The sequence below is a fragment of the Ammospiza nelsoni genome, chromosome 1 (assembly GCF_027579445.1).
Source record: "Ammospiza nelsoni isolate bAmmNel1 chromosome 1, bAmmNel1.pri, whole genome shotgun sequence".
NCBI classification, from domain to species: domain Eukaryota; kingdom Metazoa; phylum Chordata; class Aves; order Passeriformes; family Passerellidae; genus Ammospiza; species Ammospiza nelsoni.
In genome coordinates, this window is record NC_080633.1 from 44246830 (window position 1) to 44260352 (window position 13523).

Below are 13523 nucleotides of genomic sequence, written 5' to 3' on the forward strand. Positions count from 1 at the left end.
GTGACATCATCTGTCTCTACAATAATTACAGTAGCAACTAGATGCTCTGCAGCAAGGTTTTCTGGTGCCTATGGTAGACAGTAGTGCACACACAGCACTTTTCACCTCAGTCAGCAACAACCTCCTCTCACTGAATTGATTTTATTTGGGAACTTCTTTTTCCACAGGCCTGAATATTGAACACAGTGGGTCAGCACGGAATAGGCATCTGACTTCCAGAATAATATTGGCTCAGCCAGCATCACTCATGTTCATTTGTACCAGTAATGTAGAAACATTGGATCCAAATGACATTAATTCCTCTCACTGTAATGTATTTTCTTAGCTGTGGTAAGAAAGCAGAATGACAAATGTAGTTTATTTGAATAATTAAAAAAAACCTGTTTAGTCCAAAAGTTATTAAGTCTGGATTAAACCCTAAAAGACAAGAATTATGTTTCTAAATTATTCTCCACCAAAAAGAAAAAAGGCTAAAACTTCTACTCTACAAAGAATATTAATGATTTACTTTGCTGGAATTTAAGAGTGATGATGAGAGTATAAAAATGCTTATTCTTAGGCACATAACCTTGGCCTATACAAATCCATGCCAAGGTGGTGTCAGCAATATTGCATAAAATTGTATTCTTGGCATGGAAGAGTTAAAACTACTGTATTCCTTATTGCATTTCTTATAAAGATGGGGATGAAAGATGGACATTTACCTATAAACAGCTAACTTTATTGATTTAGACACTAATGCTTCTTCATCAGAAATTGCCAAGTATTAATACTCAAATAGATAAACATGAGTTGCTTTTGAGATAATAGCATATCACTTGAACTATTACATTACATGGTCTCTTCTGTGACTAGGCAACTTCACCTGCAAAGGGAATACAGCACTAGAAAGACCTGCAAGATCATGTGTAGGACATCAAGTACAGTTGGAAAGACAATTTAAAAGACTAAGCCCTGTTTTGCTAGATTCTGTTAACATCTCTTGTAGAATGACACTAACTTTTCTCCTGAGACTCAGTGCATTATCAATATTTTTCCATCCTGTAGACTGAGGTTGCAGTGGTCTTTTTAAAAAATCTGTCGAAAGCAGAATAATGGCATTTATCAGTTCAAAGTACACGGAGGCAAAAGAAATTGTCCTGGCTTTGCCTCTGTATATATTTAGCTGCAGTCATGTGCATGTCCAAAAAAAGGTAATTTCTTTGTGCTCTGTTTACACCAGCTAAATCTCTCGCTCACTTCCTACAGTGAGCCCTTGACATCAGAGGACACAACAATTCTCCTAGCTCATCTACCCTACAAGGTAAAACTATGGAAAGAAAAGTTGTAAAAGGCAGCCTGATCATAAAGCCTTTTCTTTAGGAAGATGAGAATAAATGTGGACTGTAATTTAAGGTCCAAGTAGGTAAGCTCTCAATCTTCTAACATACAAGTATTGACAGCATTTGGATCAATAATTACAGGCAGACTAGCAAAATTCCATAATACCCACAACTACTGAGCTGTCTGAGGACAGCGCCAGTACTTCTTGGAAGTGGAGCTCCTTTATTCTTTCCATTCTAAGGCATTCTCACAGTTTCTTCTGGCTGCTCTTCAGGAAGCAGCAAGAGCTGAAGCAGATCTGAAGCCTACACCTTGTTCAGAATTTTTGAAACACACACATTTAAGATGAAAATAGATGTGATTAATGAATTACTGTTGTACTTGTACAACAGTTTCTTCACTTGTTTTATTAGAATCTATATGAAGAAATACTTTTACAGTGCAGGTTGATTCCTCCAGGGCAGTCAAATGAACAATTCAGACACAGCATGTTAAACTTGTATTCACATGAGATCATTTGATACTGATACAACTAGCTCTACATGAGAATCTTCTGTATCCTCTGTAATATGGTGGTGGAAGATAGCCTTATTAATCTATTATCCACAACAACCAGAATCCTCTTTTCTTGGTAAAAGAAGATGTGGACGAAAAAGCACAGTAATCTGGAGTACTCTTCAAATAAACACATAGAAGTCTCCTTTTGCTAAATGAAGGCCTAATTTTCACTTCATCCAGTTAAATGTTTGGAAAGAAGGACCTGAAAAAGACAGGCTATACTAAATCATACAATGCTGTGGTTAGCCTATCTCCAGCACAGTTACTGAGTTGTCTTCTCTTGTAAAGCTATTTTCTTTCACCTCTGAGTTACTGATAGGGTAAAGGTGAAGGACAACAATACAGTGAGGACTATACATACTGTACTTCTACATATTTTAATGACCAAAATATTTGGCCATGTTTGTGAACCAAATGAGTCATTAATCCCCTTGGCTCCTCATTCTAACTGCCACACTGAACCTCACTGTATGCACCAAGCATAGCCTCTGCTGATTTATCTCTCTCCCTTTCTGACCATACATTCAGTAATATCAATACTATAAAAAAAACCACTAGCTGGGCTGCTTGGTCTGGTTGTCTGGTTGAGACTTCAATATGGTTTGAATACCAACTCTCTGTAAAGACCACTCTTCACTATGAAGTGCTGCTTCACTTCATTAATGACTGCCTGACTTAGGCCCTAAGAAGAATCCCAAATTCTGCAGAATTGCAGGCAAGAGTACAATCATTTAATATCTCTGAACAAAATGTTAGGAGATTTTCATAACCATAGCTTGCATTATCAAAGCAGACTGAGCATTCTAAACAAACTTGCTTCTTTATTTCAATAAAGTAGCTGCCACTTTGGAGAGTGCAGACATCCTCTGACTCTTCTTAAGTGTGTTATTTATAATCATGTATAATCCTCTGGTTTAGGATGTATTTTTAAAATGTAGTCTATATTTGTCATCAGAGAAAACATGAAGTCTAATAGGAGGCTCTTGATGATGATAGGTCTTGACTATTCAAGAAAGAGCTGTGTATCCTGAAATAACAATGACAAACTTTAAATGATCTACATTGCAGAGCAGAAGAATGTTACATGTAAATAATGTTTCATGTAAATTCTAAGAAAACTGGAAATACTATAGGAATAGTCATAGGTAAGGGTTTGGAAGATTTCTAAGAATAAAATATAAAAAATTTGAAAATGGGCTCTTCTGTCAAGAAGTCCTGAAGTTACTCTTGCTGTTTTTCTCAGAGATGTTTTTTTTTCCTACCATGTGCTTACATGTTCACTGAGCCCTTGTAAATGTTACTGTGAGAAGATCACTCCTGATTTCCCCTGAGTCTGAAAGAGTGCATAGAAGGGAGGAAGGAGAGGAATTGTGCATGGCTGGACAACACCCCATTCTCAAATCAATCTTTCATTTATACACTAAGCAACTAATATAAAAGTGCTAGCAAGCTAACATGACATATGGAAAGGAACTCAGAAAATATATATGTTTAATCAGGTATGAGTTCTTAAGAAATTCTACCATGTTTTAAGGAAGATAAAAGCAAGAGAAAGATGAATGGCATAATCTTAGTCTAGCCAAAGTGTGCAGTAGAAATGTAACATAGCCTGAGCAGGAAAGCAAACCCAAAAGAATTCTGATTCTGCATATCCACGGGATGTCTCACTAACCATCAGCAGAGCCTAAAGGATCAGTCTCAAGAGTTAGCTTAAATATAGAAGCAGCTACAATTAGCATAATCTTAATAAAAATATAAATTCCATAATGTTTGGTTATTTTTTACTTTCATAAGGCCTTTCCTAGTATGAAAATCTATTTTCTTTTAATTTTCCAACATTTTTTTCATATTATCCAACATTTTTGCATAGTGGATGGGCAGCTCCCCCAAGTGTTTACCAACCATTGGATTGTGTGGTTTCCAGCAGTCTCCGGACAGCCCTCTACTTTGATACAAGAGCCTAGTTCTACGTGGGTAATGAAATGTCTTGGTATACACTAGATAGAGTCTGAAAGACAGCAAAATAATGGCATGAGAAACAAGTGTGAGGGGAAGGCAGTTTGTGTAAGCACCACAGGCTTCTCTTGAAATGAAACATGTGAGACAAAAGCCAAGGCATAAAGTGCATCCTTAAGTACATTAATTATTAGCAGCAGGGCATTGGGAAAACCCCTCAAGGTGAATTTAAATTCAAAATAAAATCTGCTATAAAAAGAAAATATTTGTTCCATATAAACATCATTTAGGTAAGGGTAAGCACAAAAAAAAAGTTTTGTCAAAAGACTGGATCCCAGCGTTTTGGGTACTGTTCAGAAAATACACTGTGTATGTAGAGATCAGTAGAGGCTCTGGGGTACCCACAGGCATCCTCAGACATAATTGCATGTTTTAAACTCTACTTTGGTTAAAAATCTCCTTGGGTGTCTGGAGTTAAAAGGGATTTCCAAATGGTGACAAAACTACAGGCAAAATGTTGTGCAGAGGTGTCAAAGGCATGACAGCACTGGCTTTCCCTCAACAGTGGCCAATCCTCCAAAACAAGATCGAGGTCACCCAGCTGCTGCAGGGCAGAGTAACAGCCACAGTTACTCTAGGAACTGATAACACAGGGCATGGGGGAGCAACATCCTCGCCTGGCAAGGGCTGCCTCGAGTATCCCTGGCATGCCCTGTGAAATTAGGCAGACTGCTTGAACCCTAGGAGTCTCCCCACCTTTACATCTCTCTTCTCATCACCTTTACCTACAGCCCCACGGGCATTACGAAGGGCTGTCACAACTTCCTAAGGATTACTGGGAGCAGTCTGCCACCTACTGCTTAGACAAGATCTTGGTGTTTGCAGCTTCCCACTTATTGCAAGAAATCCTGTTTTCATAATCGTAAGAGATCATAAGAAAGTTTGTTTTAAAAGGGATCTAGCCCACTCTGATTCTTCTGAATCTGAAGCTAAAAACATCTTGGATGGTAAAAGTCAGTTCTGCCCTTCCAGAACTAACTTTTGTTTTAAAGGAGTAGGAAAGAGATTAACAATTTTCTTCTAGATAAAATGCAGAAAGTTGATAGGTAAATTAGTGTAAAATGAACAGATCTTGCTGCCTCAGAAAATACCAAATTTCACCACTACACTTGGCTCAGGGATTAACCCATGGTCTTCTTTTTCACAGACAAGAACTTCTAGTCAGTCATATTCAATGGCAAAACTTCAGAAGGTGATTGTTTTTCTGACCTCTGTTAGCCTGTGTGCATCTCGATCTGTGCTAATTCCTATAGCCAGAAAATATAACACACACCTTAAATGGAAGAACAGAAGAAAAATATCTATGATCAGTTTGCTGTTGATTACAGGCTTAGCTGTGCTATATGAAATTTCCACACTGATCACCAGCATTTTCTTACCTCTTGTTGATTGCAGTGATGAATCCAACCCATTGTATTTGGCCACTTGGTCTAACACTAGGGATTTCAGCTGGGGATTTCTCAACACTTTGTTATCTGAAGTCCAATACTGTTGCCACACACAGATACAAGCTTTCTATCGAAACCAACGATAGACACATTTGTTCTAGAAACAGATGTTCAAGGCCTAGCAAGTTTGAAACTTTGTATATTTTTAATTATGGGAAAATCTGCAACATAAAAATTTTAAACCCCCAAGCCATTAATGGCTAAGGCTGTAGTAATTTGAGATATAATTAATGGCAAGGAAATTCTCACTTCCAAATTCTCCTTCAAGACCTTGTACTAATGTAAGTACAAAAAATAGTGATACACTGTAAGCAAATTTATGGTTGCAACAGATTTATATTGCTTTTAATAGTAGTATTCACATTTTAAAAAGTGAGGTACTTCTTGAGGTAGATGAAGCTAATGATCAGAAATTATTTATTAACTTTGTGTTGCCTCCTGCAGTACAGAGCAATTCTGCTTCAAGCCCATTTAGACAAGACACGAAGAAGGGACACTCAAGAGAGATTAAAATAGCAAAGGAAATGTGAAGATATGCACAACACTTGTCTTGAAGCCACCTCGTGGAAATCCTCACCTGTGGGATGAGTACATCACACATGCACACATGCACACATGCACTGACTCTGATCCTTGACACTGAGAGCACTCACCTAAGAAAGGCTGGAAGAGCTAGATGGCAAAGGCAGGAGCAGTGAAACAAGGAACAGATTGGTAAACTGCAAACATCTCAGATTTTGGGCAGGAGGGTATTAAGTCTCTCCAGGAAATCAAGAGGAAGGAATAAATTCTCCTAGAGGGGAGAAAATATACAAAGCCACAATGAAACAGTAATATTCTGCATGGGGATACCGGAAGCCACAAATTAAAAGGAAACACAATGCCATGTGTTGAGCTGGTTAAAAATTGGAACACTGTCAAATGCAGCTTCAGGCTTTTTAATTCTGCTTTTAATCAGCAAAATCCATGCTGTGTCCCTGTTTACTGGTTGCACTGAAATAAATTTAGGGCCACAACTGAACAGTTTGTCCTTTGTCTGCCATGTGCCAAGTCATCACTTTGTGCTTCTGTCAAAAGCTACATTAGTTTTCCTAAAAAAATGGGTGTGCCAGCTCTCTAAGCACTGGTCAGAGAGAAAACCAAATCTTATTCAAAGACATAACTGCTAGTCACTTTTACATAAGAAAATAACAGCAAGTAAATTAATTAAATGCTTCATTTTCTCTTAATGACTACCAAAATGTTAGTTATTCAAATACAATAAACAAACAATTCAGTTTTAGTACATTTCTGTATAGAGTATTCTATACTTTACTTGACTGCAATCTTATTTGTGCAAAGAAAATTTTGTTGTAATTTGTCAGGTCACTTCAAATTATAAGATTCACACTGAAATAATTAATCAGCACACCTGGTGCTATGAAAATAATTACCTCTTCATAAAAATATTCAGTTTGAACATGATCAGTAGTAAAAAAAAAAAGGCTTAGTGCCTTTTTTGCTAAGAAACCACTTGTTTTGCAGATTGTGGGTGAAAGCCATCAGTAAAAAGCTTCAGCAATTATGAAATTGGCTTATATATTCATGAATTTTATTCTTGACTTTCCTATAGTGGAAGATATTCCTCCTCTCAAAATGCAATTTGGACCAGAAGCAGAAACAAATAATACTGTGATTTATAATAGTGAACATGGTCCTTTTCATGGTTGGTATAACATCATTCCTTTTGCAGGAGAATTCAAGCTTTTTTAAACATTTGCTACCCTCCTCTTGAGTGGATAGTGCTTACTTGCTGACCAACTAATTCAATAAGCACACTAGCTAATTTCACTTCTCTGTTAAGTAATTTATCAAAAAGCAGATTAATTCATATAACCCAAAACTGGTTACTAGTAAAGTACAATAATAATATGTATTTTCCACAAATTAAGATGTATAAATAAGAATATATTTGAGCTTCTTTTGTTACATGCCTCTCCACCATACACTAAAAATACGACAGCAGAAGTTCAGAGGAATTTGGTCAAAAAAACAAACTAGCACTAAATAAGATTACATAACTGTCCATATGCTTATGCTTAAAAACAACAGCATATGCCTTATATACCACTTGATGGTCACGATCTGTGTCAAAGCAAAAAGTGTGGGAAGATAATATGGATAACATACTGCCTGAAATGGATGCTAGAAGGGGTGTTAACTTACTGCTGTTAACTTTCTGACTTGCTGCTTGTGCTCTCTCACATTCATCTACTTCTGTTTCCATTAATTCATCCAAATGACCCAGTGATCTGGATATTAATGGTGAAATTCTTTTTCATCACCAGAATCTAAAATACCAGTATCCCTGCAAGACTGAGAAATTGGTAAGGGACTCAATGATTTGTCAGAATGAGAAAAACGAAACCAGCAACAGCATGAGGGAAATGAAGGTGAAACTGTAACAATCTAAGAAAAAATATCTACCAACTCAAAAGAAAACAGAAATTTCCAAAGTACTGCTTCTGCTTATTACAGGAAATGGGAAAGAGCCGAAAATCATGCTGACTGCAGCTCTTTTATGACTCACTCAATCTTACATTGTAGCTGTCATTCAACAACGGGGGAAAGGCAAAGTATCAGCTTCTCTATGTCCACAGCTTGCAATGCAGTTTAGCATTACTGCAGAATATGCTACACCCTCCTTCTGCTCTTAGTGTGGATGTAATCTGATTATGACTCTAAATAGCTCATAACGCGAGCTTTATAAGCACCTGTGCCCATCTCTTCTGAGCCTTCTTCCAAGGAGAGGGTGCGTTGCCTAGGAATATTCCCCTCCCTCCTTCAGACCAGCACTAGCGATCACTGATGTTGCACAGAGAGCTTAAAACATTTCTCACATAAATGATGAGACCTCTTGCCTGTGAACAATAAAGGTGAGAATAAGCCTTTAGGGAATACCACCCACCTCTGTGGGTTCAATCACTTTATTTTTCTTCACAAGCTCCACAATGTTATTTGGAGATTCCGAGTCAAGGACTCCAGGGTAACTGCATGTGACCTCTCAGATCTGAGATCTGTCTGCATTGAGGAGGAGGAGGACACACAGCTCCCAGAATCAAGGCTTTTCCTGGCTCCATCAGGAGTTTCAGGTTCAAATGTCAATTAAATCAGATGCATCATGTGCCATCAGTGTGTGACATGCCAGCTCTGCCATGCAGGGACACGGTGACATTGTGTGCCACACTTTGCTGAGGGAAGTCACACCAAAATGTAAAGCTACACATAGGAATATAGCCTGAAATACCATCACTGATGACTTACAGGCATTCTGACTGAAGTGAGCTGAAAGGAAAGTCACTATAGTTAATTTCCGGTTTTACATAGCAAAAAAGGGACAGGGGTTGGGAAGAAAGCAGCTTAAGTAGGCTAGAAAGATGTGAATACTACAAACCAGCACACACAAAGATAGACTAACTTTTGAAATTGTTGTAAAGGGTTTCTTTGGAGAGCAGGATTAGATAGTGATTGGATAGTGATTTGGATAGCATCCAAAATGTGGGAAGCAGCAGGTGTTGGGCATCCCATTTTCTGTGCTATGGTGCTGGAGCTAGGGGTGCCTGGTGTAAACTCACAATGAAAATTCTGAATGCATTGAGAAATTGAACACAGCTCAATAAAACAGCGCTTGAACTAACATGGAATTTTTTGTCTTCTAGCAATCAGATAACTGCATTCTCTTTTACTTTAGAGTGTTTACGAAACCAAAATACATTTTTGTAAAATCTACCACGAAAAAACATTCCAAGTGTGGATCACGCATATAGGGCATTAAGGTATCATTGGGGTGGGGGTCCCTAGCAGGTATACATAATAATGCTTGAGATTAAATTGTTATAAAAGCAACACAGCTTTCACATGTGATGCAACTTAGATCTTTCAGCCAGAAACCTTGTCATTGCTGCTGCTGCTATTACTAGTGATCTGTTCACAGATGAATTAGAGTTGAGGAATGTTATTAGACAATAAAATGTTCTTTTGTTTTTGTGATAACACCTTGCAGCTGTATCATTCATAAATGGTTAGTGTGCATTTCTCAGCTAGCAGTCATTCTAAATGGTAAAAAGCATACTACTGGGCTATGAGAAGCTTTAAAAAAAAACAAAAAAGGAAAAATTAAATATTCTTTCTGATTTGCAGTCTTTCTCTCAAGGCTATAATTTCAATGGCTTGGCCTGTAAATTATGAGATCATAATTTCCTCTGTTCTTCTTTGTACTTCATGAACAAATTTGGATGAACTGGATATGCTCAAGAACATTCTTGCCCTCTGAAAATAGTAAGACTTTTAGGATCATCTGAGACACGGTGGGCAAGATTAATAATTCTTGTTTGTTGTTTTGTCCACAATTATTTCCATTGGGCATTATAATCTCACTTATTCCTGCTTCTGGGATTTGACCCCAGACTAAAGAATCAAATCCCCTATTGCTCTACAGGCTGCAGTGATGAATCAAGTATAAGTGAATCCTTCATAACTCTTGATGATGAAAACTGTATTGTGTGAGCAACAGGAACCTCTTGCTTGGTTTTCAAAGGCCCTTTTGGTTTGGATGACCAAATTTAAACACCTGCACTGCAGGAACCTCCCTATGATTCTGAATGGTTCCACCAAAAAATTAGTAGAATTGGTTTACCAAAAAATTGATAAAATTCACTGTGTTCCTGAAATAGTTCAGTGTTCAAAATAACTTTTCTTAACTATTTATTTTATTTTATTTTATTTTATTTTAATTTTTTCTTACCCTAATTGCTCAATATAAATTTCAGCCACTGTCAATATCCAGTTCCTCAAATTAATAGCATTCCCATTCCTGCACTAGCATTTAAATTTAACTTTCCACAAAAATCAACTTTCAATAAATAAACTGACAATGAAATTGACAATGCAATATCTTCAGTAGGTGAATTTTATAAGACAGGAGCATGTACTAAAATACATAAGACATGCAAAAGTTGACATGTCACACTGTCACACAGATCAATACATTGAATAAGCCTGCAAGGTACACTGTCATGTAGTTTTGTTCTCATGTCTATAAAAAGAGACAGGGAGAGATCAAATAGCAATTTTATTTTTTTTAATAGGAGAAGGGTTTTTTGCTAAAAAACATGTGATGCTTAAAGGTTGTGTTAGGATACTTGAAAATTATACACAGGAATACACAGAAAAAGAAACATTAATGTACTTTCAACTAGTCAAATATTAGAAGCAGAAGGATGCTGAGAAAATAAATTAATTCATGTTTCTGGAGCACTCAGTGTACTGAACAATGTCACAGAAATGCCAATATGGAAATTAGTAAGCTTGAATATTCCGAAGCTTGAATAATAGAGCTCGTATAGTGTACACTAAATAAATCTTGGGCCAGCAAACTGAGCAATGTGAATAGAACACAGCACAGCATCCATGTGGAGTCAATGAGTCCTTTCATCTTGTGGAGTGAATAAGGCAAAGTTCCCATGGATAAAAATTATACACAAGCATGCAATTATTTGCAAAGGCAATCCTAATCTTCTGGAATTTTGTAACTCTAAAAGACTTCTGGGTTTACAATGTCAATACTGCATAGTTATTTATGTATGTAAATGCATAATTCTCTATGTTTATTTCAAAAATCCATATAGTTATGATGTGGGATTTAATCATATTCCACATCTAGATCTGCAACACAGATCTCTGGTTGGTATTAAGAATAACTAACAACAGAACTAAGTTGAGATCCACTAGAGAGGATTTCAGATACAAATGGGCATTAGGTTTTTCAGCCTGAGTTGTCCTGCAAAAACTGTGGTTTCTAGTTTAGCAGACTGAATTATCCTGCAAAAACTGTGGTTTCTAGTTTAGCAGAATGTTGTGGGTATTGCCTCTTTTGTCCTGTCTTTTGCAGCCTGTTGCTCTGCTAAGACCTTCCTCCCACTCTTTGCTTCTACATTTGAATCTTCTTATCATCCTATTCTTTTCCTCAGATCAATCCCTGTCTCCTTCCTAGACATTCCCAGCCTTTCTTCTCAGCTATTTGTATCATTAACAGCGCTTTTGCTAGGCCACATCTAAGTATATCTTCTCCTTTTGCTTTCCCTCTTCTGTGAATTGGCCGTATCAGTTTCCATGAGAAAAAAATCCTCTTCTCCCTACATAAGTACTTCTCCTGTTCACAGCAAAATTTTCAAACATCATAGCCTCACAGCTCTTCCTATCTTCCCAGTTCCCAGGTCTAGCCTGCAGAAGCTGACTGATTACTCTCCTTCTCAGTTGTTCAAGATACTTATCCATCCTATGAGAGTCCCATGTGCAAAACCCACTCCTACTACACTGGCCAGTTCTGCTCTTCCAGAACTCCAATTTCTTCTTTGCACAGGTCCTCACTTTTCTCATATTCTGCTTCTTCTGCAATACCTCTTTGTGTTTCAGGGCACTTCCCTGCAGGTGCTGTGTGTCAACAGTGTGAAGAAGTATCACCTGGGACATCCACAGTACCTTTTATCACAAAATGAGCCCTAGGAGTCAGATATTTCAAAGAACAGTTTACCTTAAGAAGCCTTGCAATGCTAAGGTGAAGTACTCCCAAGATGAAATAAGTATATGGGAATTTTCATTGTCGTTTTATTGAGGTTTCCACTGAACATATGTGTACAGATTGTTTTTCAACAACCTGACTAAATGCAGTCAAAAGAGAAGGTAGTTAAAGACTTACTCTATAAATTGGTTGCTATTTTGTTTTGCATGCAATAAACAATACATTTGTCCTTCACCTTTTCCTTTGAAAAAATACAACCATACTTTTTTTAAACAGTGTAATTTCATTAGGAACTGTTACATTATTGTGCATTGCTATTTAGTTCTATTATAAGATTCTTTGTACTATGAATGACATCTGAGGTTTTAAACAAATCTGATATATTCACTTTTCTTACACCAGATGTACCACATAAACTACTAAGACTGGATTGCAACTAATATTGGAACTTACCTATTGGAAGGTGAAAGAGTCAAAAGAGTTAAAAGATAAAGACAATTTGTAGATTTTGGTGTATCTTCAAAAGATACACCAAAAAGACCAGGTTATACAAAGGTATAGATGGATCAAGAGCTCAAAAGTTAATATGTGAGGGTTTACTGCACATAGGCTGATGCCAAAATGAAAGGATTATCCAAACAGAAGAAGAGTTATTGGAGGAATGCTATGAATATGAATACAGCTTGGCATGCATCGCTGTATTGAAGATACTTATTAATTATTTACCAAAATTTATCACAATTAGCTATGATAACAAACAAGTCGTCATTTAACAAGTCCATCAGGAAATATAGAATTATTATTGGGGAGCATCCAAAAGTTACCTGTTAATAAATGTCACAGAGAAGACAAATTATCGTTATTATCTGCACTTATTTTTAGACAAAATATGTCAAGATACATAAAAATTTGATGTGAGCTTTGAACAGCTGGCAGATTGTCAGCATAGTCTTAATGCATCTTTGGGATAACAAGGAATAGAACAAAGACTGATGCAGGAATGTGGGTCTGATTTCCAGAAGGCCCTCAGTGTAACCTGCATTTTGCCATTTACAACAATTTTGCAGTAAAAGAGACAAGATCTAGGACAGAGGTTTCCAAAGGCATGTTTCTTAATTAGATTTATGTGGGACTTTGACATTTACTCCCCCCCTTTCAAAATCTTTCTGTTATCCCTTCTCAGTCAAGTACTGTAATTAATCATCAAGGGATTACTGTTCTTGTTATTTGGTCATTTAAAATTACAATTATTAAGCATATCTTCTGTTAGTTATCCTAAATTCATACTAAGCTGTGTTGTACCTTTTAGATCCAGTCTTTAAGATGACTAAATAGATCCACATTACTTCATGGCAGAAAAACAGTAGTTGACCTTAGAGTGGATGGTCCTGCACCCTCCAACACTGCAAGTTAAGTAAGAGTGAAGTAACTATTCCCAGTTCTAGCAGGAACTTATTTTCTTCTAAGACAAGGAAGAGTGGAAAAATCTCTCCTTTGCCCAAACAGATGACTCAAAATTCTGCCCTACCATTAGAGACAGTACTAGGAAGGGAAGTTAATTTGTTCATTGTTTGCTGCACGCAGGCTAGGTAGAAACCTGTTCTTTCTATTGCTATAAA